An 8,999-nucleotide genomic window follows, 5' to 3' on the forward strand; every position below is an offset into this window, starting at 1 on the left:
CTAGAAAATAGATCTCAGAGAGCTAGAGTAGGTGAAGCTTTGTCTGACCCTGTAATAGTTGAGAGGGGAGTTCCTCAGGGCAGTGTTATCGGACCTTTATGTTTTCTTATATATATAAATGATATGAGTAAAGGAGTGGAATCGGAGGTAAGGCTTTTTGCGGATGATGTTATTCTCTATAGAGTGATAAATAAGTTACAAGATTGTGAGCAACTGCAACGTGACCTCGAAAATATTGTGAGATGGACAGCAGGCAATGGTATGTTGATAAACGGGGCTAAAAATCAGGTTGTGAGTTTCACAAATAGGAAAAGTCCTCTCAGTTTTAATTACTGCGTTGATGGGGTGAAAGTTCCTTTTGGGGATCATTGTAAGTATTGTAACGGTTCAAATCCCGTTACAAGATGATATCTGTATTTTTATTAATGTATCTATATCATCGTCATCATCATCATCTGTTTACCCTCCAGGTTCGGTTTTTCCCTCGGACTTAGCGAGGGACCCCACCTCTACCGCCTCAAGGGCAGTGTCCTGGAGCTTCAGACTCTTGGTCGGGGGATACAACTGGGGAGTATGACCAGTACCTCGCCCAGGCGGCCGCACCTGCTATGCTGAACAGGGGCCTTGGGGAGGGATGGGAAGACTGGATGGGATAGGCAAGGAAGAGGGAAGGAAGCGGCCGTGGCCTTAAGTTAGGTACCATCCCGGCATTCGCCTGGAGGAGAAGTGGGAAACCACGGAAAACCACTTCCAGGATGGCTGAGGTGGGAATCGAACCCACCTCTACTCAGTTGACCTCCCGCGGCTGAGTGGACCCCGTTCCAGCCCTCGTACCACTTTTCAAATTTCGTGGCAGAGCCGGGAATCGAACCCGGACCTCCGGGGGTGGGAGCTAATCACGCTAACCACTACACCACAGAGGCGTCTAATTAACTTTATTATCACTTGTAATGTTAAACTAGTAGTAAGCTCTGTCTATAATATTATAAGCCGTAACTTTAACACTGGATATACTTAACAATGTTAAACTAATCATATTTCTTGTAATATTTCCTATCCAAGTAACTGCTTGTTGTACTTTGTTGTTGTTGTTGTTGTTGTTGTTGTTGTTGTTTGCTAATTATGTTTTAACTTTACTTTATTATCACACTACTGTAAGTGACCATTGCCTCCGGAATATTTCCCAATTTCGATGTATTTGTTAATCATAATAGTAATAATAATAATAATAATAATAATAATAATAAAAATAATAATAATAATCATCATCATCATCTGTTTACCCTCCAGATTCGGTTTTTCCCTCGGACTTAGCGAGGGATCCCACCTCTACCGCCTCAAGGGCAGTGTCCTGGTGCTTCAGACTCTTGGTCGGGGATACAACTGGGGAGTATGACCATTACCACGCCCAGGCGGCCGCACCTGCTATGCTGAACAGGGGCCGTGGTGGAGGATGGGAAGATTGGAAGGGATAGACAAGGAAGAGAGAAGGAAGCGGCCGTGGCCTTAAGTTAGGTACCATCCCGGCATTCGCCTGGAGGAGAAGTGGGAAACCATGGAAAACCACTTCCAGGATGGCTGAGGTGGGAATCGAACCCACCTCTACTCAGTTGACCTCCCGAGGCTGAGTGGACCCCGTTCCAGCCCTCGTACCACTTTTCAAATTTCGTGGCAGAGCCGGGAATCGAACCCGGGCCTCCGGGGGTGGCAGCTAATCACGCTAACCACTACACCACAGAGGCGGACGATAATAATAATAATAATAATAATAAGAAGAAGAAGAAGTTGTGGTCAGGAGGCTGGTATCTCAACCGTCTGAGCCACTCAGCCCGGAGAAAGTAAACACCATCTCGTCTCCAACGGAAAGTTAAAGAATATCAGAACTTGGACATCCAAAACAACTGCAGAGTTATTCCGAGCCTCAGGTGACAAGAACAGTACAGCCAAGATGGTTGCCAACATTCGGAAGGGTCAGAAGAAGAAGAAGAAGGAAGAAAAGATGATGAAGGAGCAGAAGAATCATTACAAAACCAATCTTTAGAAAACAACGCTATAAAATAAAATCTGTCTTTCTTTCTTAATCATTTAACTTCCAGGGTTTGTTGTTCACTCAGCGAGGAATTCCACCCCTACCGCTTCAACGGCAGTGTCCTGGAACGTGAGAGTTAAGGATCGGGGTATACAACACGGAAGGAGGACCAGTGCCTCGGCTAGGTGGTCTCAACTGCTATGCTGAGCAGGAGCCTTGTGTGGGGATGGTAAGGTTGGAAAACGAACAGTCAAGGAAGCGGTCGTGACCTTAAGTTAGGTACCAACCCGGCATTTGCCTGGAGGAGAAGTGGGAAACCACGAGCAGCCACTCAGGACAACCCCGGTATATCAGCGTTGATGGGGAAGAGATGCAGAGGAGTGAGGCGAATAGACAAAATATTTTATGAGAGATGAAAAAATTCTGTGATGTAGTGGTTAGTGTGATTAGCTTTCACCCTCGGACACCTGGGTTCGATTCCCGGCTCTGCCACGAAATTTGAAAAAGTGGTACTAGTTGGCTGAGGTGAGAATCTTACACCCCTCCCTCCACACACCCACCTCACTCCCTCTGCTCAGTTGGCCTTCCGACGCTGAGTGGACCCCGTTCCAGCCCCGCACAACTTTTCAAATTCAAATTTCGCGGCAGAGCCAGGAATCGAACCCGGGCCTACTGGGAGGGCAGCTAATCACACTAACCACTACACCACAGAGGTATAAAATACCTTTCTTGACAGTATGAAACTGGAATAAATCTTAAGATATGAAGCGGATATCAAAGATCAAATTTTGTTCACGCGGTCACAGAAATCAATTCAAGTAAAAAAGTCCTGGGCTCGTCCGGGATTTGGACCCGGGACCTCTCGCACCCTAAGCGAGAATCATACCCCTAGACCAACGAGCCACGTGCTACGGACTGCTGGCACTTGATATAGTAGAGGAGAAAGTAGAATTGTGTGTTATGTTACCAACCCGCTTACTTCAACACTTTGAAGCCATGAGCAGCACTTGGCAGACATAAGAGTTCACATTCTATCGCCGGGCGTTCTTGAAGTAAAGTCTGTGATTGCCCGTTTTCAGCTGTAGGTGAAAGCCAGCACGGTAACGGTACCTCTACGAAGAGCCTCGCCACCCTCAGTTTAGGCCCACAGAGGAAACAATTCAATGGAGAGTTGCTATTGTAGCCCCTGTGTATAAAGGAAAGGGTGATAGACATAAAGCTGAAAATTACAGGCCAGTAAGTTTGACATGCATTGTATGTAAGCTTTGGGAAGGCATTCTTTCTGATTATATTAGACATGTTTGTGAAATTAATAACTGGTTCGATAGAAGGCAATTCGGTTTTAGGAAAGGTTATTCCACTGAAGCTCAACTTGTAGGATTCCAGCAAGATATAGCAGATATCTTGGATTCTGGAGGTCAAATGGACTGTATCGCGATTGGCATGTCTAAAGCATTTGATAGGGTGGATCATGGGAGACTGCTGGCAAAAATGAGTGCATTTGGACTAGACAAAAGAGTGACTGAATGGGTTGCTATATTTCTAGAAAATAGATCTCAGAGAGCTAGAGTAGGTGAAGCTTTGTCTGACCCTGTAATAGTTGAGAGGGGAGTTCCTCAGGGCAGTGTTATCGGACCTTTATGTTTTCTTATATATATAAATGATATGAGTAAAGGAGTGGAATCGGAGGTAAGGCTTTTTGCGGATGATGTTATTCTCTATAGAGTGATAAATAAGTTACAAGATTGTGAGCAACTGCAACGTGACCTCGAAAATATTGTGAGATGGACAGCAGGCAATGGTATGTTGATAAACGGGGCTAAAAGTCAGGTTGTGAGTTTCACAAATAGGAAAAGTCCTCTCAGTTTTAATTACTGCGTTGATGGGGTGAAAGTTCCTTTTGGGGATCATTGTAAGTATTGTAACGGTTCAAATCCCGTTACAAGATGATATCTGTATTTTTATTATTGTATCTATATTATTATTATTATTATGATTATGGCCGTATTATTATTATTATTATTTTATGTGTGAGATTACTATTATTTTGTTATAATTATTATTCAATTCCAGTACGCAAAGCTTGTCGCATGCGTATTTGTAATTGAGTGTATGCATATATACGTATATGTAGATTAACATTAAATACCCGTATAGTGAGAGTTTCGATATATCAGATGTTGAGTGTGACATCCTTACATTGTGCAATATTGTTGGCATTTCTGCCAAGTCATCGCTACGCCATGGCTACGTCATCGTATTTAGTTAGCACTGAGCTCACTTTCTTTGAGAAACCCAACGAGCCGGCGGCGGTTTCACAACTGTATGTAATATTTGCCGCGTTGTGGGAGTATGTCATTGTTATTTCTGGAGATTACGTAGCTGTGTCAACCAACGTCTATAAAAGGTGGGTGCATATTGTAGCGTCAGTCATTAGTTAAACGGAAGCTGAACAGTGAAGAAGTCTACGAGATGAAGAGACCTCAGTCGGTCAGTCAACGAGTGTGAACGAAAGATGGAGAAGACTCAGTGAGCCATTATCATTGGTCACTGAGAGAGTGAGGCCAAAGGTTCGTCGGTCACTTAGTTGAAGACACGGACGAAAGGGCTTACCATGGAGTCAGAGAGGGCAACCCTGGACCTGCCAAGAGGTAATACCATATTGACTTACAAAGAAGTCAGATGATATGGAGAAGAAGCAGTCACCAAGTTAGGCGTGACACATCTACAGTAAACACCAGATCAAAGGAATACGTCGTAATTACACTTAAAGTGTTAAAGGTACAGTCAAGTGAATCAGTGAGGGAAATATTTCGTATAAATTGTTAAATGTCCGGTCAAGAAAAATTCAAATTCATGCCTAGTTTCTTTCAGTTGCAATGTCATAATTTCATATTCTCATCTGATTCATCGCAACAAGACTCACTATTTTTTGATATATTATTTAAAGAATATATATTGTTCTATCAAAGGAATTCATAGTTTTATTTCATTGACAGTCAAATATCTGAAACTCAAAAATTAATGGGGAAACCGAACGCCAATCTCCTTTCCCCAGAACTTATATGGTATGTTGTCAAAATAAGCTTATTACCCCACACCCTAGAGATAGTCAAGTCTCATTCTATTATTGCTGCACTGAGTGGTAGCTGGCGCCCTTCAAATAACGTATGTGTAAGTAAGCAGGTAATAAGTAAGTGTGAGTACAAGGTCCGACGAGTGTGTATTTTATTCAATGAATGTTAATTTTCATAATTTCCATTTTAAATGCAGATATTTCATATTTTTCAAGTTTAATCCAGATTTATGATATGTTTCAAAAGTTAGTAACAGAGTCAGGAAAGTCACAGTATCTAGGTATTAACATAAGGAAAGAACTTCACTGGGGTAATCACATAAATGGGATTGTAAATAAAGGGTACCGATCTCTGCACATGGTTATGAGGGTGTTTAGGGGTTGTAGTAAGGATGTAAAGGAGAGTGCATATAAGTCTCTGATAAGACCCCAACTAGAGTATGGTTCCAGTGTATGGGACCCTCACCAGGATTACCTGATTCAAGAACTGGAAAAAATCCAAAGAAAAGCAGCTCGATTTGTTCTTGGTGATTTCCGACAAAAGAGTAGCGTTACAAAAATGTTGCAATGTTTGGGTTGGGAAGAATTGAGAGAAAGAAGAAGAGCTGCTCGACTAAGTGGTATGTTCCGAGCTGTCAGCGGAGAGATGGCGTGGAATGACATTAGTAGACGAATAAGTTTGAATGGCGTCTATAAAAGTAGGAAAGATCACAATATGAAGATGAAGTTGGAATTCAAGAGGACAAACTTGGGCAAATATTCATTTATAGGAAGGGGAGTTAGGGATTGGAATAACTTACCAAGGGAGATGTTCAATAAATTTCCAATTTCTTTGAAATCATTTCGGAAAAGGCTAGGAAAGCAACAGATAGGGAATCTGCCACCTGGGCGACTGTCCTAAATGCAGATCAGTATTGATTGATTGATTGATTGACTCAGGACAACCCCAGTATATCAGTGTTGATGGGGAAGAGATGTAGAGGAGTGAGGCGAATAGACAAAATATTTTATGAGAGATGAAAGAATTCTGTTATGTAGTGGTTAGTGTGATTAGCTGTCACCATCGGACACCTGGGTTCGATTCCCGGCTCTGCCACGAAATTTGAAAATGTGGTACTAGGGCTGGAACGGGGTCCACTTAGGCTCGGGAGGTAAAACGAGTAGAGGTGGGTTCAATTCCCACTTCAGCCATCCTCGAAGTGGTTTTCCGTGGTTTCCCACTTCTCTTACAAGCAAATGCCGGGATGGTGCCTAACTTAAGGCCACGGACGCTTCCTTCCCTCTTCCTTGTCTATCCCTTCCAAAGTTCTCATCACCCACCAAGGCCACAGTTCAGCATAGCAGGTGAGGCCGCCTGGGCGAGGTACTGATCATCCTCCCCAGTTGTATCCCCGACCCAATGTCTCACGCTCCAAGACACTGCCCTTGAGGTGGTAGAGATGGGATCCCTCGCTGAGTCCGAGGGAAAAACCAACCCTGGAGGGAAAGCAGATTAAGAAAGAATACTTCCCACTCTTTCAAGTGGTACGGAATGAAATCTCCTAAACACCTTAAAGTCACTAGCTGACACTTCGCAGGTAATCAGCCGGTCATGTGGTACGAAATGTCCGTCGTACGAAATGTCCTAGAACCGAACCCACAACCTACTCGTTTCGCGCTGGATGCTCTTATCAGTTCCACTATGGTGGCCTAGGTAATATTTGTTTTGTTGTAAAGGATTCAATACGTTGAAAGTATATTTCGAATAAATGCGGTTGTAAAAGTTCAAAATGAAAATGCTGGGGTTGTACCTTAATTAAGGTCATGGTCTATTTCTTCCCTGTCGCATACCATCATCTAAATAATATCCGTCTACTTCGGTGTGATGTAAAAAAGTAGGAGTATATAGTACATTGGAAAAACATTCGCCAAACTCGGTGCCTCCAAAAACTGTGCGTGTTATTAGTGCGACGATAAAACAATAACATTATTACTATTTATTTCCGTTATTACTAGTAGAGTATCCCTACTTCTTCTGATTTGGATCAAGTAGAACTATTCTAGTCCACCTCTGTGGTGTAGTAGTTAGCGTGATTAGCTGCCTCCGGCGGCCCGATTCGATTCCCGACTTTTCCACGAAATTTGAAAAGTGGTACTGAACCCTAGAATTATGGGTTCAGTACGAGGGCTGGAACGGGGTTCACTCAACCTCGGGAGGTCAACTGAGTAGAGAAGGGATTCGATTCCCACCTCAACCAACCTCGAAGTGGTTTTACGTGGTTTCCCACTTCTCCTCTAGGGAAATACCGGGATGGAACCTAACTTAAGGCCACGACAATGTCCTTCCCTCTTCCTTGTCTATCCCTTCCAATCTTCCCATCCCCCCCCCCCCCGCAAGGTCCCTGTTCAGCATAGCAGGTGAGGCCGCCTGGGCGAGGTACTGGTGATCCTTCCAAGTTGTATCCCCCGACCAAGAGTCTGAAGCTCCAGGACACTACCCTTGAGGCGGAAGAGGTGGGATCCTTCGCTGAATCCAAGGGAGAAACTGCCCTGGAGGGTAAAGAGATGGAGAAGAAGAAGGAAGTAATCCTTGAGCTCTCCGTCTTAGTTTTATTCAGTAGAGTACTGTACTACCCGCGTACGTAATAAAACTAGAACTCCAACCCGGCCCAATAATACACATATAAACATATATATACATATAAAACAGCGGAATCTTCAAAATGGAGATATAATATGGGTAAGTTGATCGGACATATCCTACATTTGAATTGAATTAAAAGTGTCTAGGGCGTCTGGGATTTGGAGCCGAGAAGTCTTGCAGTCTGAGCGAGAATCATACCTCCAGATCAACGCCAACGACCTGCTTAAGCAGCTCCTGAACTGCTTGCCATAGAAATTAGTGAAATCGTATTGAGTAATGAGAAACCTGAATACTATGTTACATTATTTCTCCAGGGTTGTTCTTCCCCGGACTCCGAGAGAGATCCACCTCTACCACCTCAAGGGTAGTGTCCTGGAGCGTGAGACGTTTGGTCGTGGATACACATTGGGATGAGGACCAGTATTTTGCCAAGGGGGCCTAACCTACTATGCTGAACAGTGGCCTTGTGAGCGGATGTGAAGATTGGAAGGGGTAGGCAGAGAGGAGGGAAGGAAGCGGCCGTGGCCTAAAGTTAGGTACCATCCCGGCATTTGCCAGGAGATGAAGTGGGAAACAACGGAAACCTGCTTCGAGGATGGCTGAGATGGGAATCGATCCCCGCTCTTTCATTTAATCTTCCGAAGCTGAGTAGACACTGTTCCATTCCTCGTACCTTCTTCTTCTTTCTTTGTTTACCCTCCAGGGTCGGTTTTTCCCTCGGACTCAGCGAGGGATCCCACCTCTATCGCCTTAAGTGCAGTGTCGTGGAGCTTCAGACTCTGGGTCAGGGGATACAATTGGGGAGGATGACCAGTACATCGCCCAGGCGGGCTCACCTGCTATGCTGAACAGTTGCCTTGTGGGGGGATTAGAAGATTGGAAGGGATAGACAAGGAAGAGGGAAGGAAGCGGCCGTGGCCTTAAGTTAAGTACCATCCCGGCATTTGCCTGGAGGAGAAGTGGGAAACCACGGAAAACCACTTCCAGGATGGCTGAGGTGGGAATCAAAACCACCTCTACACAGTTGACCTCGCGAGGTTGAGTGGACCCCGTTCCAGCCCTCGTACCACTTTTAAAAATTCGTGGCAGAGCGGGTAATCGAACCCGGACCTCCGGGGATAGTAGATTATCATACTAAACGTTATACCGCAGAGGCGGGCAGAATGCATTTATACACAGTTTAAAAAGTCCTAAAAGCTTCAAAACGGAGACGTAATATGTTTAAGTTGTTTGGAAACAATACTTTACAGTTCAATTGTATTAAAAATTTC

The 8,999-nt window shown here is 44.2% G+C and overlaps 1 non-coding gene across 1 annotated transcript; it reads right to left on the reverse strand.

The window, feature by feature from the left end:
* Positions 1–2,860: 2,860 nt before the first annotated feature.
* TRNAP-AGG (transfer RNA proline (anticodon AGG)) lies at positions 2,861–2,932 on the reverse strand. Its single transcript has one exon. It is a non-coding gene; the product is annotated as a tRNA-Pro (tRNA).
* Positions 2,933–8,999: the final 6,067 nt, after the last annotated feature.

This window comes from Anabrus simplex, chromosome 1, assembly GCF_040414725.1.
Source record: "Anabrus simplex isolate iqAnaSimp1 chromosome 1, ASM4041472v1, whole genome shotgun sequence".
NCBI classification, from domain to species: Eukaryota; Metazoa; Arthropoda; class Insecta; order Orthoptera; family Tettigoniidae; genus Anabrus; species Anabrus simplex.